Source organism: Rousettus aegyptiacus, unplaced genomic scaffold (assembly GCF_014176215.1).
Source record: "Rousettus aegyptiacus isolate mRouAeg1 unplaced genomic scaffold, mRouAeg1.p scaffold_m13_p_13, whole genome shotgun sequence".
NCBI classification, from domain to species: domain Eukaryota; kingdom Metazoa; phylum Chordata; class Mammalia; order Chiroptera; family Pteropodidae; genus Rousettus; species Rousettus aegyptiacus.
In genome coordinates this window covers 55,382,623-55,402,558 of record NW_023416288.1, presented here as the reverse complement: position 1 = coordinate 55,402,558, position 19,936 = coordinate 55,382,623, and the positions used below count along the sequence as shown (strand labels likewise).

Sequence of the window (19,936 nt, the reverse complement as noted above, 5' to 3'; positions counted from 1 at the left end):
TTCTCAGGATGGCTTTGGAAATTCAGGGTCTTTTGTGCCTCCATACAAATCTGATGATTTTTTGTTCTATTTCTTTAAAAAGTGCTGATGGGGGCACATCAATTATTAAGAAAAGCTTTGTTCCTGGTTTTCTAGAAATATGTGACATTGCACAACTTCCTGTGTGGTGGGGCAGGGGAGGAGTGTCAGCTGAGTGGGAAAATCCCCAGATCCCTCCCCTCTCTCAGTTGTCTTTGGCCTCCTCACAGAGTGTGGTCCTGGGTCACACTGCAGGGACATCCTAAACCTCCATATGTCCTCGCAAAAGTGAGCGTCTTTGCTTCGCCTCAGTAAACAGCAATTTCTGAACATGGTCCTAGAAAAAAGATGGCCTTTTTTCTTTTTTTTTTTTTGCTCAAAGGTGTCTGGAAAAATGAATGGTGTCAGAGATGACCTGAACGCAAGGCCAACCTCTACAAATAGTGGCTTCAACCCAAATCCTATTTTTCAAGCGTTACACACAGACACCCTGGGGAGGGCCAACGCTATGCACCCAGAGCAGCTGCCGCCTCCACATTCGGGGCTGAGAGGCGCCCTAACATCCTCCTGGCTCGTCCCTCCTGCGTACATACGACATGCCCCACCTCCTCTGTACATCTCGCACACCACACCGCGGTCCCTGCTGCCTGAACGTCCTCCCCTCTCTGTTTAACTCAATCCTATCCATCCTTCCAAACCTTATCCGAATGTCACTCTTGAAGGTCTCCTGAACCAGGCCAGCCCTCAATGCCCCTGGCCCCTTTGGACTCCACTAGTGCTCGCTGTGTCTACTGCTGTCTTGGCGTTCACCGTATTATTTTGTTGTTCATGCATGTGTCTTCTCTTCCTAGCTCGACTATAAGCCCCTGAGGGCGGGGGCTGGACTTTAAGCCAATCAGTGCCTTGCGCCTAGTAGCTGCTTAATAAATGTTAATGATCATACTCATCCTCAGGTAACTGAGACAACAGCTCTGCTTCCAAATGATTAGTTACGTGCGTGCGTGTGCATGCACACAAGCATGGGGGAGGGTAGGATTAATCTACCTCCGACTTGCACACTAGTGGCACCCAACACCTGGCAGAATGCCTTGCACATGCCTCATTGAAAGAGTCAATGAATTACTGCTTCGTCCACACACTCAATGAGCGCTGAAGGTTTTCTTGGTGTGTTCTGGCTCCACCTCACTGATGTGCGGTGGATAACATTCCCACGAGTTCAGATAAAGTAAATTGTCACATTAGGGATCCAAGAGCAAGGCTCTGATGCAAAAGGAGGGGACGGGACAGAACGCAGGACATGCCATTTAGACAACGTGGCGTATGGGGGAGCATTCGGGGTCTGGGCGGGCTGTCCTGACCAGTGTGGGGGGACAGGACACATCCAACCCCCGACGAGATGCATCACAGGACAAGCACCTCCTCCTCCCCCACTGTTCTATCGAACCCCAATCCCCACAGCTTAAAGCAATGCTATCTAAACTCTTCACCACCATGCACTCTTTGTATCATTTCCCCATAGGTCCCATGTTCTACTGTCCAAACAACAATGATTGATTTATTTTCCCTTTTTAAAAAAAAAAAAAATATTCAAAGACAAGCTGATGGAAGCTCTGCCAATGAGAATAGCTGATCAATGAGATAACCAGCATTAGTGTGCCAAGTTATAATTCTACTCCAAAGCAAAGAAATTTGACATTTTAGTTAACCCGCACAATCTTATTGTCAATAAGCACACAATTTACATTAGGCTCTTTGAAATGCTGAAAATATATCAGGTGCCCCCTTCGCAGATCAATAGGGATCTGGGAACCCCGGGCTGTAAGCATTGTGAAGCACAGTCAGTTATATACTTAACGGGTTTGAACTCTATCTGCACACGGAGAGTGACCAAAATGGTAGCAACATCTCATGATACAAGGGATAATAGAGGAAGGTAACTGGCAAGGTCTCAGGAGAAATGGGCCATTGTGGAGATCAGCTGGGCCTTTACAGTTTAGGGCACATACACTTTTCGTGCTGAATGACCGTGGGCAAGTCACCCTATTCCTGCTAGTTTCCTCGTTGATAATCCCTGCCTCTCAGCATTGGGCACCCAGGCCAGCTCTCCCTCACCCCCGACAGTCAACCGATCCACAGTCTTGGCAGTCTTGCTTCCTAAGTGGTCCTTGAATCATTCCTTCCTCTCTATCTACTCTTCTCTACTGTACTTCACGATTTCAGGAACGTCCTTGGCTAGAAATAGCCTCCCAAACGGTTTCCCCACCTCCTGTCTTGTGCCCCACAAATTTGTTCTGCAACTCTGCAGCCAGAACGACGCCCCGGGAGCTCGCCACTCCGCTGCGTGAAACCACTGCGCTGCCCGCCCTGGCCTGGCGCACGCAGCCCTCTCTGACCGGCTCCCGTCCAACTCTGCATGTTCATCCGCAACATGTCCCACCTGGCGCAGTGTTCTCTGCTGCTCAGGCTCTTCCACATACCATACGCTGACCACCAAGTTCCTTCCCTCTGCTCAGGTGTCCTTCATTCAGGCGAGAGCTTCTGCATTCCCTGTGCTCCCAGCCCTACCACACCCGGTACCTCCTCTCTCTCCCCTCTCCCCTCTCCCCTCTCTCTCCCTCTCCACGTCCCTGACTCCCCCATTCGAAGATGAGTTCCCCAAAGACTTACTCGGCTTTAGCCTTGACTGGGGCACTCAATACATTTCTATCAGCTAAAAGGCGCTCAATTATTTGTTGAACCAAACTGAATTTAAAAAGATCATATATAGGATTTCGTGTGGCAGGTGCTTGGCATTATATAGCTAACACCCCATGTATGTTAGTTGTTCTTTGCTACTATGAATATCACCACAGAGAATTTTCATTCATTCCTGGCCGCCTACCATTACAGCCAGCTACCACCCCAGTTTGTTATACAATAAAGTTTCATTGAATCAAACTCTGGATCTTAAGAAAAGATTTTGTCTTTATAATTCAGGCTTAGACTGACTGGGCTATGGGTTGAAGTTCATCTCTGCACAGTCTACGAAGGAAGGATTGCTCAACAAAATCATAGTGCATAGGTGACTGCTGAATCCATTCAGGGAAATAAACTACTCTCAAGCACTTTAGCCACATGTTACTTTATCAACATTGCTTTTAAAAACACACTAAAAACACTTCACTCTTGGCTGCTTTTCTCCACTTGGTGTAATGAGCCAAAGCTTGGACTTTGAGATTCAAATTCTGACTAGCTCTGTGAACTTAAGCAAGTTTGGAAGGTCTCTGTGTCTCAGTTTCCCCACCTGGAAAACAGATGATAACGATACTTACTTTGTAGTAAGTTGGGAGGATTAAATGGGTTAAAATGTAAAGTAAGAATTAGAGCAGTGCTGGGCACAGTTAGTGTCAATCGATGTTAATCATTATTATTACCCAATATCTGTGGGCTTATACTCAACAGTAACTGCATAAATGCTAGGTAGACCCTAATTTTAATTTAATTTGCTAAACACCGTCCAGAATTCTCACATGATCTCCAGGAATGCACTGAAGTGAAGGTAAAGAGAGCTGTATTTCAAACAAGTGGCTTCATTTTGAATGATCTTGAGCTTATACCACTGGGTAGCTTTTAACCTTGAACAAGCAGGATGAGATTTTAAAAATGCCTATTGTATTCAGCAACTAAGAAGTCTTAGGTGATGTTGGAGATGGCCACCAATGGTGTGGTGGGGACAGTCACCTTTCTTTCTCCTTGTAAGGGAGAATGAGCACTATGTAAACAGTAAATCTAACATCAGTTTATATTATCGTTAGTCTATTAGTGCGACTGTTCGTTTCTTATTTGTATGTGTTTAAAATGAAAAGAAAATCAATTTCTTGAAAAGCGCTCTATAAATCAAGCTTTACACTCAATTTGCTTTCCAGAAATTTTTTTCAAATTTTCCTATGACAAAATTTACATTTATCCTTGGATGTGAATAGTGAATGCACAATTCTATTTTCCATTTGGCCTTTGTTTCATTGGCTGACACTCGCCTTACCCTTGGGTTTGAGGACTCGAAGTGCAAATGATGCATACCAAATTAGTAAATAAATCCTGGTCAGTCTTATTCTACATTCTCTCATAAACCAGACATTCTGTTTCCTGCATACTCGTGTCCAAGCCCTTACTTTCATTATCCCTTAACTACGACACCGTCAATGTTTCCTTGCAGGTTCAATTTTCTCATCTTAAAACATACAAGTAAGCCAGCCGACCAACCAACTTACCGGCTAACTACCTCTTTTTTGATCGTATGGTCCACCCCAGCTTTTACTCCACCCATCTTTCCCTTCCCAGACAAATGGCCTGAAAGAGGACCCCACACATACTCACTTTATCACCTCCCATTTACCCTGCAGCCCTGCCACGGGGCTTCTGCTCCATTCCCCACTGAAACGACTCTCTCCAAGGCCACCAAGAAAGTCTCCAGTTCCTACATGGAATTCACATTCCCCAAGCCTTATCTTTCTTTAGTGTGTTGCAATATTTGATGCTGGTATATTTAGTCTCTGTTACCATGGGGTATATTCCAGAGCCCTTGGGTGTGCAGGGGTAGAAAAAAAGTTGAGCACGTTGATTACCAGATGGCCTCATTTTAAAGATGAGAAAATGAAAGTCCGGAGAAGTGAAGCAAGTTGGCCTTGTATTAGTCAGCAATTGCTGCCATAATGCCGTATGACAAACCACCCCAAATTTGCTGACAAACAACATTTCTTTTTCTCACAGTCTGTGGGTGGGATTCAGATCTGCTCCATGGGTATTTATAATGGGGCCCAAGCTGAAGAGGATACTTCTGCAAAGCTCTGTTCCTGATAGATCACAGGAATGCAAGAAAGGCAAGAGGAATAAGCAGTGTCTCTTGAGGCCTCAGTCTGAAACTGATGTCACTTCTGCCCATGTTCCTTTGATTAAAGCAAGTCATGTGCTCAAGCCTAACATCAATAGGGCAAGGAAGAAGACTCCACCCATTGTAGTGAAGGTACTTCAGACTCGCCGAGCAAAGGGCGGTGATGTAGAATTTAGATACAGGGAGAACATGAAGAATTGGGAGCAATAATGCTCCACGATCACACGCCTGGGTTCTAATCTGTAGCAAAGCAGAAAGAGGCCTTGAATGGGAAGACAAAACAAGAAGCCACGACGAAAACGAAGAACGAACAAACAAAACCTTAAAGCTCAGAGATGTCTGGACTTTTGTTGTCAATGAAAACAATGGTCTCTGTAAAAAGTACGAACATTGACTCTGTCTAGCTGAGACACTGACATGGAAGGTCATGGCCCTGGAATGGTGAATCAGCGCGAGTTCAGCATCGGAGCTCTGTCTGGACCTGGGCTGAGCCCGGAGATGCATCCAGAATTTCTGGCTGAATAAGGGATAGAGGTCAGGGGCTGAAGTATGCTCTGAGAAAAGCAAACACTGATTCAGGGGAGGCGTTGGGGGAGGGAGCAGCTGCCACATAAAGGACCCAACTTTAGTCCGGAAAAGCAGGCTTGAAGGAAGGCATTTCTGAGGCCCAGGAGACTAGAAGAGCCGTCTGGATTCAGGAAAAAGTCTCACTACAGAAAGCACAGTGTGTTCACCATATCCTGAAATACAACGACCAGGGGGCATCCTTGTAAATTGCGAGCTGTATTGTTTAGGACAAATTCATTGTTCTACACTCAGCGGTAAATTTATGGATGCCGTTATGCCAAGAAACGGCTAAGGATGAACAGATAAATAGCTCCAGAACTCTTTTAAATATTCTCATGGGTGCTAGAGCCCTACTAGCTTATTAAAGAAAAAAATATATTCTAGGATTATGTCTTTCCCTTCCAGAAACTACCCCTTTGTGCTGGCTGAGAGAAAGGGTGTAACTCAGTATCACAAGGTCTGTTAGACAAGGTGAATTTAACTTGGGCTTTCAAAGATAAAAAGTGACTTTTATCTCCCTTCCAAGCCCCTCCCTGTCGCATGCTTTTGTGCCCTGTCCTCTAGGTGAATCTGGACAGGTGCTCTTGCAGTCCAAAATCAGCCACGAAATCTCATTTATTTTTTCCTATAAAAAGGGCATGTTGATTAAACCAACTAGAATATAGATTAGTGCGTATCATAACAATAAATAGCAAAAAAGCTCCACCAAACCCAATAGACAAAATAAAAAACAAAGCACAACATTCCAACTGAGCCCGGAAAAGAAAATGTTTTTGCATTAGCGTCGTTTTTCTAGGATTGTTTTCTTTCCATTTTGCCTCCTCTGACGCCGGGCGAGGTGCGGGGCGGGGTCTGGAAGAGCCCTCCCTGCCAACACGCCCGCCTGGGTTATTGTCTTTAGGCCCCTTCCAGGGCTGCGGATGGCTCTGAAGGTATCTGCACTGGGCTGAGTAGTATGCCCCCCAAGTTTATGCCCACTCAGCACCTCAGAATGCAGCCTTATCTGGAGACAGGGCCTTGGCAGAGATAACCACGTGAAGAGGAGTCCATACTGGATTAGAGTGGGCTCTGGGCCATGACTGATGTCCTTAGAAGAAGCAGGAAGTCTGGATACCCAGAGTGGGGCAAGCTACGAAGACACAGACGCCCAGCGAGAAGGCCACGTGACGACGGACGCAGAGGCTGGTGTGAAGCAGCTGCAAGCCACGGACGCGCGGCCGCCAGCCGACGCCGCGAAGAGCAAGGCAGGGTCCTCCCGCAGAGCCTCAGGGAGAGCACGGCCCTGCCGACGCCTCGACTTCGGACTCCCAGCCTCCGGAACTCTGAGAGAATAAGTTACTGTTGTCGCAATCTCCCAGCTTGCGGGACCTGGTGACGGTGGCCCCAGGGGACAGCTGTGGTCTCCCTCCACTCACTGGCCTCGTGGTGACAGAACAGACCCATCAGAGGCCTGGCTGGGGCCTTGGGCCCTTCGGTCAGACAGCCCGGGCCTGGGCTGTGGGCCTGGCCGCCGACCAGTGGGGCTGGTCTCCAGGTCTCAGCTCCCCCATTTCCACGACAGACGTGACGAGGACGTGGGCGGAGGTGAGAGGTGGCAGTGCTTGTCTAGTGTCGGTACAATGCCTGACCGAGCAAGCGCTCGGGAAGCGTTAGCTATTCTCAGCCATCTGGTTTCCTGAAGGCTTTAAATCCATTTTTTACACCCCGGCTTCAAGTTGCTCTGATTTTACTTTTTCCAGTAAAAGCCAAGTAGATCCTAGCTATCCTCCCGGTGATGCCTGATGGCAGCTGGCACAGTGCCTGGCACCAGGAGGCACTAAATACATCTTTGTGCGATGAAAAATGGAAGGACTTCCTCTTGTCTCAGTACCTCACCGTAGGAGGAAACAGCTAATAGACTTTACGAGGCTTAGAAACCGGCTTGGAAAACCCCAAGGTGAAACTTCGGAAGAAGGATGTACTTTAATTAAAACTGTTCGCACCGGGGTGCTGGAGATGTGGTCGCCAGCCTCCGAACGGCCCGTTAACGATCACTCTCGCCTTGTGGTCACGCCTTTGCATGGTCTACTCCTGCACTGTACCAGGGTCAGTCATGTGACCAACAGAATACAGCAGAGGTGACAGCATATTACTTTCAAGGTTAGGTTATAAAAGACTGAGGCTGCCTCTTAGGTTCTCGATTGCTTGTTTGGGGAGAAGCCAGCTGCCTTATCGAGCAGCCCTACAGAGCGGCCCACATAGTGAACCCTGCCCACCGCTCCATAAGTGAGCACGGAAGCAGGTTTTCTAGGCCCTGGCAAGTCTTAGATCATTGCAGCCCCAGCTCATGGGACACCCTGGGCCAAAACCAACCAGCCGATCCGCTCCCAGATGCCCAGCCCTTGGAAACCGTGTGCAATAATCAATGTTTGTTGTTTTAAGCCACTTAGGTTTTAAAGTGATTTGTTACACAGCAACGGATAACTAATACAGGTGACGAGCTAGGAGTGGCCAGGATGAGGTAGGACTAGGACAAGGGATAGTAATTATACAGGAGATTATAAGATGTAGGGGGGCAGGAAAGAGGCCAAACCCACGGGGAAGGCCGGGCAGGTTCTGTGGACTGTGCAGTTTTGGTCAGGAGCCCAGAGGTGGGTGAGAGCCAGAACCACACTGATGAGCAAAGGGCACTGAGGCTCTTGGTGATCTTAGACTGGAACTATTGCCTTTTGATCTGGTTTTATACAACTTCCAATTGGACCTACGGCTGATCACTGCAGCTAAGAAGTGATCAAAGGCCAATGAGTGAACTTACCAAGAATCAGGTCAACACAAAGATTTGGGGATTACCGATAACCAACAAGACATATAGGGATTTTAAGTGCTTTTGAAACACTCGGTATATTCTTTTGTTATTTTGATTGCCTAAGCTCTTTAAGTCATCTGCCAAGCTGGGAGACAGAACTGGGTTTCCCAGGCCTGTTCTGGGCTATTGGGCAGGTTGTGGTGCAATAGAAAGATGAGGATATTGGCTGGGTTTATGAAGATGTAACTGCAAATCCAGTTGGCAAATATTTTTTGAATGCCTACTAGGCTGGATGCGAAAGAATGGAGAATCATTCTGTGAACCCACTACAAGCACCCAGTGCTCCTGACTACCAGCCTTGGCTACTTAGAGATATAGCAACTCAACTGGCCAAAAAACAAAAACAAAAACAAAAAATAGCTCCTCTGTTCTTTGCAGAGGCTAGGTATTCACTTTAAATTTACCTGTCCTTGTTTCAAGTCTTGGGGCCCTGCTGACTGACTCAGTGGCTAATCCGATCAATTCAACTCCAGGGGATATCAGTCCTGTGAATGCCATTTGCCTTTCACAGAAGCCTCAGAGTCCTTAACACACAGACGTGAGCAAAGCAGGGCTTCCCACGCCTCCCGTCCTGTAGACAGGTGGGATGTCAGGCCACTTGCTGCTCCGCACATACGAAATGAGAGGCAGTACAGGCTGCTCCCTAGCTAAGAGCACAGACTCCAGAACCAGCCGGCCTGGGTTCGAATGTCAGCTCTGCTACGTAGCTCGCTGTGTGACCTTGGGCGAGTTACTTAATCTCTCTGAGCCTCTGCAAAATGAAGATGCTCATAACAACCTCACACAGCGAGTGCAGAGAGGAGTCAATGAGTTAAACCCTGCGTGAAGCACTCAGAGCAGCGCCTGGCCCCTGGGAAACATTCGCTAACCGTTTTCTGTGGTCACGCAGGAGACGAGGCATAATGACGGCAAGCAGCTTAGTGCCTGCTCTGCACCAGGCTCTGTGCCCTCCCAGGGGTCGAACTGTCACAGGGGTTCACCCAAGGCAGGTGTCTCTTTCACAATAACATCTTTAGGGTCCTTCAAGGACTTCATAAAAGCAAAAGGATTCACTACAGATGACTAAGCCCCCCTGATGGAAACAGAACCAGGTATGGTAAATAATGAACTCAGGCAGGATTATACTCCCACAAACAGTACACTGAGTTCTCCTGCTCTTCGTTTGCAGGCCCTTTGCATTAGGGGCCAGTGGCCAAGGAAAACATCTTCGTGTGCCTAGGACAGGCCAGGTGGGCTCCTGGAGTAGGTAGCCCTCCAGCAGAAAAGCGAAGAATGGTCAGGACTTGCCAGGCAGAGAATCAGGGTGGATACACCCGGCAGGGAAAAGAGTTTACAGCCGCTAGAGGGAGGTAAGCGAACACCCGGGGCATAAGAGTTAAGGGGGCACTCACGCTCGGGGTCACTCGACAGATGGGTCGGCACCTGCACATGCCAGAGTGCCTCCTTCAATTCTGTCCCCTCAGTGACTCACTTGCTTCACCTGAGTCCTGGCCTTGGAGAAGAGCATGAGCAAAAGCCAGGAAGAGTAGAGCAAGCTGGCATAACAAATCCTGTGAGATTACTGGAGTCTAAAGGCGGGGACTTGGAGTCAGGTGAGGGCCAGATCATTGAAGGCCCTATGGGCCAAATAAAGGAGTTTAGTGCTTGGTCTAGAAGTGACAGGGAGCCCATGAAGAATTCTAAATCAGCCATGACATGGTCAGATTCGCACAGATTATCAAGATTCCTCTGGCACTAGTGTGGATGGCGGATTGGGGGACGAGGGGAGAAACTGGAGGCTGGGAGGCCAGTTCGAGATGCTACTGAAGAGTCCATGCCCCAGGAGGAGACCATGCACGTGTGATATAGGGCAGTGCCAGTTAGAAGCAAGGAGAACTTCGGAGAGACGTTTTAAAAGCAGAACTGACATTACTTGATGATGACTGCAGACGAGGACTGACGAAGAGTCAAAGATGGCACTAAAGTTTCTCACTGGTGACCGATTTAGAAGCCATGGGGAGTTATCAGGTAAGACAGGAAATCTATGAAAGGCAGCTGTCAGGGCTTCCCCAAGTCCAAGGGAAATCCCCCGTCTCGCCATTTGTTTTCCATGGGATACTCTCTGGGGGTCGAGCTGGGTCTTACTCCCCCTATGTATGGTGTCCACACTCTGTAAGTATTACGGAACTGAGCAGCCTGCAGACTCCACCCCTCATCCTGCTCACTGGCTCCCCAGGGGCCTTAGCAGGGTCCAAATCCTTTTAAAGACGGCCATGCAGCTGGGATAAGACCAGCACAGCAATGTGTCTGACCTCCTATTCTGGACCTACAGGGTCCCAGAGCTCTGAAGTGGCCCCCCTGATCTCGGTGGGGGCCAGCACTGTGACCGGATGCCAGACGAGGACCAGGCTGGCCTGGTGCTGCAGAAGGTAGGGGAACAGGAGGAAGAGGTCGAGTGGAGTGAGGGCTATTGGGAGGCTTGGGAAGCTTAAGCTGCCTGGTGACTAGAGTCTGAGGAGACACAATTTAGGATCAGAAAGTCAGGCAGAGAGCAGGCTGGGGGATGGCAGGAGAAAGGCTGAAGTGGCTATGCGGGACAGGCAGGAAGTGGTCAGTGGCTTCTCAGCAGCCACGCCTGGGACAGGGAAAGTGCTCCGGTGGCTGGACCACATTTGAAGACAGGCAGCAGGACCAGCATCCCCTGGCCCCGGCACCGCCACACACACTGACCTTGTGGTCACCTAAAACCCCCAGGTCCTTTTATATAAACGTCAGTGCACTTGAGAAGTTTGGAAAATACCTGCTCTGCATGCATTTCCCCACATTCTCGTAAAAATAGAGTCAAAAAAGCGAGTCTGAGCACTTTGAAACATTAATTAAAGGCACCATAGTTTCCTTATTTAACCGAGGGTTGCTGCCTCATTTGGGATTATTAGCAAAGCAAGACAGCCTTTGTTCTGCTTGACAAAGTGATTAATTCAGGCTCTTGGTGAATTTTGGCTTTCTCAACATCTTTTGATGTGCTAAGATTCCCCAGTGAGGACAAACACCATCAATTACTTAAATAAGCCATTACCTTGAGAGCAAAATTATCGGTGAGGCCCAGTCTACTAACTGGCAGATGGAGAGAGGAGAATGAACTCTGCTCTGGCCTGGCCCCTTACCTGCCTAGAAGAAGCGAGAGTCCTTTTCATTGTCTCATGGCGATGCTCCCGGTCTGGAGTGACCTACTTATTTTCCCACCTCTGCAAACATGCATATTGGGTGACTTGTGTCCCTAGAACCCAGAAGCTGCCAGTGGCTCTCTGATGAGAACCTCATTCTCACGAGCAGGGCTGCAGAACTCAGCGTTGGGGGAACAGGGAAGAGACAAGTCCACGGAAGCAGACTTTGGACTTGAACGGAGTTTGTAAGAAATTCTTTCACTTGCTTTTTCCCTCTCAAGAGCCAAATTCTCCAATTCCTGGGACCAGCAGGCTGAGGCAGGGGCTTTTGTAAAATGCCACACCTGGGCTCCCAGCCCTCTGACACATAAGGAATCCAAGGGCCAGATACATGAGGCAGCTTTTCATTTTTAAATATATAAACGTGTAAAATTATATTTTTAAATTTATGAATTTGAATGTACTGCTTATGAATTTATGAACTTGAGCATATTTTATTTTAAAGCATTTATTATCAATATATTTTTAAGTGCATTAAGCTGTTATTCTTTTTTCCTCACCTTCTCCATCCAGAGAGAGGTTCTGGGGGAAGGTTCGATGCTGTATTTATACATGTCATTCATTGGTTTTACTGGTCGATGCGGTGGGTGAGCTCGGTCTAGGTAAATTCAGTCAAATACTTTTTGAAAATCCAGAAGCGTTTCTTAGATATCAGCCACTGAACTGGTTTTATGACATAATTCAATTGCCTTGTTCTATTTTTAAAATGGAAGGATGAGTTGCACGCATATTTGTATTGTGAAACTCCTCTTTGCTCTACCATTACCTTTCTTCTCCATCTACTGGCACAAAGGGGCAAGGCACACTCCCAGAATCCTTCTGTGACCAGCTGTGTGACGATGCAGAGAACTGGGCAACAGAGGCTGAGGCTGGGCCCAGCTCTGGGCCTCAATCTGAGTCCCCTCCCTTCTGAACCCTCGACTCCCACTCCATGCCATTTTGCTGCCATAAATTCTAGAAGGTGTTAGTTGGCTTTTGGGGGGCAGGATGGGCATTGCCTGGGACATCAGCCCTTTCAAGCGGCTTCTTCCAGTGCCTTCACCGGCGACGGGTGATACAGCCTTGCTTATCATGCCAGCTTTAATACGTCTGTCTCGGTTTAATGGTTTTCTGGAGATTGGTCCTCTTTGGAGGGCCATGCTTTTCGATAACTGGACTTGGTAGGGGTGGGGGTGGGGGAGTCAAAAACATAAGGACCACTTGACATTTTCTTCAGCTTCAACGAATACCATCCAATAGTTGGACAGGAGACGTGCTCTCAAATGATCCAAATACAAGGCATACATTTCAACTGGCGTATCATCTGACACGTGATGCTTCTTTGCTGCAAGGATCATAACAGAACTGCTTAATTAACTGCTTGTCATTAGCCATTGAACATCCGTCTGATCCACTAGGCTGCACTTGCCACATCTCTGCAGCCTCCCCAGCACCCAGCACTGTGCCTGACATGTAGGAGATGTGGATTCGTGTCACCCCAATGATCCTCTTCATTTGTAACATGTCCACTAGCCCTAACAGTGATAAAGGACTTCGCTACTAGGACCTGCCCCTTTTATGAGAGTAAACTACTATCATAGTTTGGAATAAATCCAGTGTCAAATGCAGACCAGCTCTCTTTAGCTCTGAGAAACAAAATACAAGACAATAAGATACAGTTGATCTAATTCTCCACCTGTATGCCGACATTCCCTCCTCATTCTCTGAACATGGTGTTAAACTGTCAGCTGAGCCAGGGACACCTAGACAGCTCACATTTTAAAATGTGGCCTGCTTGGCCCATCCTCAAGAGCCACATCTTCTCAGCAGTGGCCTATGGACCATCTGTGATAGGTGAGATCATTTCGGGGGGAGTTCATGGACTTAAAAGAACTTTTCATTGTGAAGTTTTATTTTAACCGTAAGTTTTTATTTACGGAAGTGGTAAAGGTTTTCATTTATGGTAGTAACAAAGTTTCCTTTTAAAGGAAATACATTTAAGTTTATTCAAAGGAAATTGAATGTCAAAGAGCACAAGCCATTTGTACATGTGTTAAAAATTATAAAGATGCTATTCAAATGACTGAATTTAGAAAAGTAATGTCTCAATACCAGTTGAGATTTATTGACTCAACTGACTCTCCTGCACTGAAAAGTTGGGATAAAAATGGAAAAATTAGGTAACACTCTGTACTATAATAACCATCGACTGGAGGACTTACTATTTTTTAACTATAGTATTTTCTCTAAAATACTTATCTATTGGCTGTTCAGTTGGTGGGGCCATCGAAGCTTGGTTCTGTGGTGCCTGAGGCTGAGGCCGAGTATCGTTCATCTCTGGGCTCACCTCCTGCCCGCCCTCCATCGACTGTGCCATCCAGCTCTCCCTAAACAGGAAGCTCTGATAATCTTGCAGTCCCCACCCGGACAGGTCTCCTTTTCAAGCCTACTCCAAAACAATGTCAGGATCTATGCCTGGTACAAGCTGCATAGTGGCCCCCAAAGATGTCTACATCCTAAAACCTGGAACCTATGAATGACACTTTCTATGGCAAAAAGGACTTGAAGGTTGAGATGAAGGATCCTGAGACAGAGAAAGTATCCTGGATTACCCGAGTGGGCCCTAAATGTAATCATAAGTGTCCTTGCAAGAGGCAGTAGTCAGGAAGAGTTGGCCACAGAAGGTGATGCGGTGACAGGAAGCAGAGACTGGAGTTATGCAGCCATAAGCTAAGGAGACGAAGGATCGATACCCCGGATCCTCCAGAAGGAATCATTGCTACCTGACACCTCAACTTCAGCCTGATGAGACTGATTTTGACTTCTGGCCCCCAGAACCATAAGATAATGAGTTATGTTGCTTTAAGCCACTAAGTTTGTGGTTATTTGTTACAATGGCAATAAGGAACTAATACAGTTGGGAAAGATTCGTTGACTTAAAAGAATTCCTTCACTTTCCGGTGAGATTCACCATATTGATCTTTAATTTTAATGTAAGGCACCGCTATACGTTTAAAATAATTCTAATTACAAAAGAGTCGATTATGTAGTTTGAAAATCTAAGTTTTTCAGTAAGCATTCACTTAGTTGAAGAATCAACTGTATCATGAAGTATCACCGAGAAATAAAGCAAAAAAGTATTTCTCCTTTTATGGATCTTCGATGCCATCTTCCAAAAAAAGGAAGCAGAGCTCCTTGGGAAAATTGCTGACCCAGGTTTGGGGCAAGAAAAGTACAGGATGAACCTGGAACATCTTGTCATTTAAGAAAGTAAGAAAGCTATTCTGTCAAAAATACTCAAGAACAAATGGATATGCACTCAACTAGCCAAAGATGGCACAATTTAATAAATAAAATAATAATTGTAATGGATCAAAACATATAAAAATATTTCAACACATGAGTTCATAATGATACAAAAATACTATGTGTCACCACTATAAGATGTTACAGAATCAACTCCTTAGTTTAGCACATTATATATTTAGAAGTCTCCTCTTAGAACACAACAGACACTAAAAGCATTACACTTCCAAAATGGGTGAGATACAGCTAAAGTAATTATAGGGACATTTTAGCCTTAAATGCAGTCACTAAAAATAAAATAATATTGAAAATAAGTGAGCTAAATTATTAAGAAGCTAAAAAAAAAAAAAGAACACGGGCAAACCTAAAGAATATAGAAGGCGATAATTAAAATATGAGCATAAATTAATGAAATAAACAAAAATTTAGAAATTAATAAAAGCAAAAGTGGGTGCTTTGAAAAGATTAATGAAATAGAGAAACCTATGGCAAAACTAATCAAGAAAAACTTTTCTAAGCAAACTAGGAATATGAGAAAGTGTCCTTAACACAATGAAAGATATCTATCCAAACTCTATAGGAAAATCTCACACTTAATTTGAAACATTAGATGCAGTTCCATAGAGCCAGGAATATGAATAGAATGCTCTCTTTTACAGCTTCTTTTAAATATTTACCAGAGGCCCCAGCCAATGAAATAAGAAAATGAAAAGTGAGGTAAAAGAATTAGAAAAAGAATGAATTTATATTATTTGCATGACATAAAACTGTCAGCATAAGGAATTAAAGAGATTCCACATGTACACTCGTAGAACTAATTAGAAAGTTTAGAAGAATCACTGATAGCAAGATTGGCATAAAAAACAAGTTGTGTTCCTACACACGAACAATACCAATCCACATGTGTGAATGTGAACCAGGTGTATTCCAGCCCTGAGCGCAAGTGAGAGCAAGGTCTTGAGGGAATGGGTTACAGGAGACCGTCCTGAACGTGGGGATGAGGATGCTAAAATGGAGCTGAAATACCAAAGTGGGAGCTGAGATGACTTCACACGGAGACCCTGTATTTCCTTGCGGCACAATTGAAGCAATTTCTGTACTTACAGTTTCTCTAGCTGTGGTGTGGGGGAACAAGGGGGCAAGGAAGAAGAAAATGGGATTTAAGGGCAACTAACAAGGCTGTTAGTTCAGAACTAACTAACAAGTTTGTTAGTTCAGAATCCACCTGCTTATCTTCCTCTTCCTGGCCAAATATGTGCTTGGAGTCAGTGTGCAGTCACCTATCAACGACTGCTCGTTTTCCAACTAATTTTTCAACCAATTGGTGTAGCACAATTCTGCCTGCGACCCAGATCAACTGGGGTGGAAATGAAGTTGGGGGGCGAGGAGGGGAGGGGCAGTGGAAAAAATAGTTTCAAAGTCGGGAAATATTTTAGCAATTACAGAAAAAGAGATGGCGTAAAAAAGTTCTCTCTAGTAATGGAAGAAATGCAGACATTCAGATACATTGATGTGTCTACAAAATTAGGAAAAATTTTTATGAAAGCATTTTGGTGAAATGGATACACTGACAGTGAGATGGACTGGGGTAAACTTTCTGGAAAGGAATTTGGCATACCAGCCTTTACAACCAGTGACTCACGGACTTCAAATATGGCAAAGCTTCATGCATAAAGTGCTAGACAAACTTCATGCTCAGAGATGTTCCCTGTAGCAGCATAACTTAAATTAGCAAAAAAAAAAAAAAAAAAAAAAAAAAATGAAGATATCCTAAATATTTAATAAGAATAGTTTAGTAAATTTTGATATGTCCACAAGAGGAATGTATTATAGCCACAAAATTAATATTCATAAAGAATTAATAACATAGATATTTTTCCTTACGGTAAATGGAAAAAAAAGATATATAAAGAAATAGTAATAAAAAAAATATAGACAATCTGATCTCACACATATAAAAATACTCAGAGGATAAAAACTAGAAAGAATTACAATAAAATGAGAGTAAGCTTTCTCCCTGATAGTTCTGGCTTTCTTGTCCAAATTTCTGTCAAGCATTTCAAGATTTGTCTTCTGGAAAGCTAACAAACCTCATGTTCTGCTCTCGCATCATAAAACCTTTTCAAAAGGCAACAATTTAAGGTTGTGTTTCTAATAAAGTTTCTGGTGCGGCTATGACTTTTCGTGGAATTGCTGGCAAAGCCTCTGATGGCCGTGCATGTTGAAGCATGCTGTAACCGTGAGAAAGGGGATTTTCTCCTCCAAAGAGTGGGACAGGTGTGTTACCTGGCACTCATGGCTTCGCCTGTGCCTGGAACATCATGATCTTCGTCCCAGGTGAAATGCTCTTTGCCAGAGAAATCTTTCACTATTTCTAAAACATCAACAGCCTCTAAAATTTCCCAAAGTGACTCACCAAGTCCAAGTTCTCTGACAGTGAGGACATGACAGATGAACCAAGGAGCTGGCTGTTTCTAGAAGGACACTAGAGAAAACCCAATTCCTCTCTGACTGCTTAAGATATGCAATGAGGGAAATCTAGAAGGACAGGCCCTGTTTGCCTATTTTCTTCTTGAGATTTTTTCCAAATCTCAATCAGCTGGACCATCTCCTTAATACATGAGCCATCAAAATTTCCCCCAATTTATCACGAGTGACTTCTTTGGTTGAACGAGGGGCTGACCACTCTTGTCCAATGCATCACGCCAGGGCTTTATCTTGGGGGAAATGAAATATGGGGAATTTCAAGGCTTTAAAAATCAAATCTTATTATGAAAATGACCCACATGGTGCCATCAATTTTGAAATGGATGGGATGAGGTAAACCATTGGCACTGCAGGATTTGTGTCCCAGAGCAATAAATGACAGCATTAAAGTAAAACCGAAGGGCGCTATCTGAAGCGACTACGTACACGTTCCGTTGACATTTTCCAACTTAAGTATCCCTAATGTAACAATGATAGACGCCCATATTCATAACTGTGGGATACATCTGCATTAATTCCCATCAAAAGGAGCTGTTTTAAATATAACAGGGTGGCCACATTATGGTTGCATGTTGCCTGCTTTACATAGTCGCATCCTTGGCCATCTGAACTTTGATGGCACAGGAATTCGTAGCACATTGAGATGAAAAAGCAAATTTCTCTCACAATAACAATCTTTAAAAGTACTGAGAGGAAAAATTTTAAAAATCCCTTTACATTGATTCTCTGAAACTCACTCTTGAGTATTCCTGGTCCATCAGTTTCCTAGCGTTTCCGTAACAAAGTACCACAAACTGGGCTTAAAGAACCAGAGTTCGCTGTCTCACAGTTCTGGAAGCTGGAAGTCTGGAATCAGAGTGTGTACGGGGTGCGCCCCCTCTCTCCCTGCTGGGGAGAGCCCTTCCCTGCCTCTTCCTGGCTTCTGGTAGTCGGCTGATGACCTTCGGCGTTCCCTGGCTTGCGCTACACAACTCCACTCCCGGCCTTTGTCACCACACGGCCTTCTCCCTGTGTCTCCACGTCTTCATGTGGGCTGTCCTCCTTACTATAAGGACACCAGTTATAATGGATTAGGGGTGCACTTTACTTCAGTATGGCTTCATCTTAGCTATATTTACAAACACCTTATCTCCAAATAGGGTCATATTCTGAGATCCTGGGGTTGGGACTTCTACTTGTCTCTTTTGGAATGACATAATTGAACCCCTAACTCCTTGAGTCCATAGATTCTGGGTTAAGAGCCTGTTGAGAGAGACAGAGAGGACTCTGGGACCAGAGAATATGAAACGAGCGTGCAAAGAAGTAGGAATGAGACAAATAGAAGCCACTTTGCAATTCTGTCCAGAAGTCTGGTGGCAGTGATCTCTCCCTGCTGATTTTGGTGCGAGGACTCTAGTTATGGATGGCAACATTTACCTAGTTCCTAGCTGAAGACACTCAAGTTCTATACTCGAGTCTAGGCTACAAAGTGAAAGCTATGGTCATGTCCAGAACATTCTCTGTTGATGCCATATGTTTGAAAATGTCTGAATTTTGTGCAGGGACACACAAGCAGTATTTTTATAAGTGGAGTTACATAATTAGGGCATGGACTTGCATAATAATTAGCATGTGTAATTAGGTACAGACTTCTTGTCCTTTAATTAGACAATCAAGACATCTAATTACAAAATTAAGATGTAATTACGTGGCCCAAGATGACATATTTCCTTGTACCCATTAGAGATTACATTTAGAAAATAATTCACAAAAACGTATGAAGAAACGAATCTAGGAAACAAATCTGGGATGTTAAGAGAAGTGTTAAGTAGACTGGTAAGTCTCTTTTGGTCTTTCCTCTTAGATGTGTGGGAAATCAATTAAAATATCATAGTCTACTCAAAAGAATAACTTTTACATCTTGTGCTGTCAACCTTTGGTACACAGGCTAATGAAGAGGAATGCAAGCATGACTAATCCGTGTAATTCACACGTGGCTCTTGAGTGTGGTCTGTAATTACACTTGAACATGGACTTAAAGATGTGACGTCCTGGGGATTCATTCAAACCCGACTGCGGAGCCATAGGAGGAAGCTTTGGTTGGGAGAGCCAGGAGGAGAGCCCTCCTTCCCCTTCTGCCCTGACTTGGTTCTCCTGTGGCTGCTTTAAAAGCAGACCTGTCGCTCAGAGTAACACGAATCAGCACTTCAGCTAGGTTGTCCTTTCCCTGAATATTTGAGCATTCGATGAAAAGGTGTTATTTTAAGGGCTTCTTATTGGACTGCAGGCAGGGAAGTGGGGTGGGGGGGGGGGGAGGTCAAAGCCTATACAAACATTCCATCTTTCTGATGATAAGTGAGTGATTCTTACAGTAGCGGGTGGAGTTTTTTTTCCGTTGTTTTTTTTTTTTTAAGTTCCAGTACTGCTATGAAGCCCAGCTCTATTGACACTCTTTTTTTCCCCCTGCTCCTAAATTAAGATTTGGCTGGTCCCTGCATGATGCTAAACACCCAGTTTGACTCATTAATTTTTCTGAACTAACTGAACTTTCGACCTAATTAGCTGGCTGATTAGGGATCACAGCCATATGTCCAGGTTTTTCTAAGCCAGTTCTGACTTTAACTGCGACATCCCTCTGTTCCCATAAACTGTTGAAATATCCTAGTAATTCCAATGTTTTGA

General features: G+C 45.0%; 1 protein-coding gene across 3 annotated transcripts in view; it reads left to right on the top strand.

Annotated features, from left to right (window-relative positions):
- Window positions 1-19,936, top strand: part of TBXAS1 (thromboxane A synthase 1) — a 124,123-nt gene that overhangs the window by 11,331 nt on the left and 92,856 nt on the right. The window lies entirely within an intron of this gene.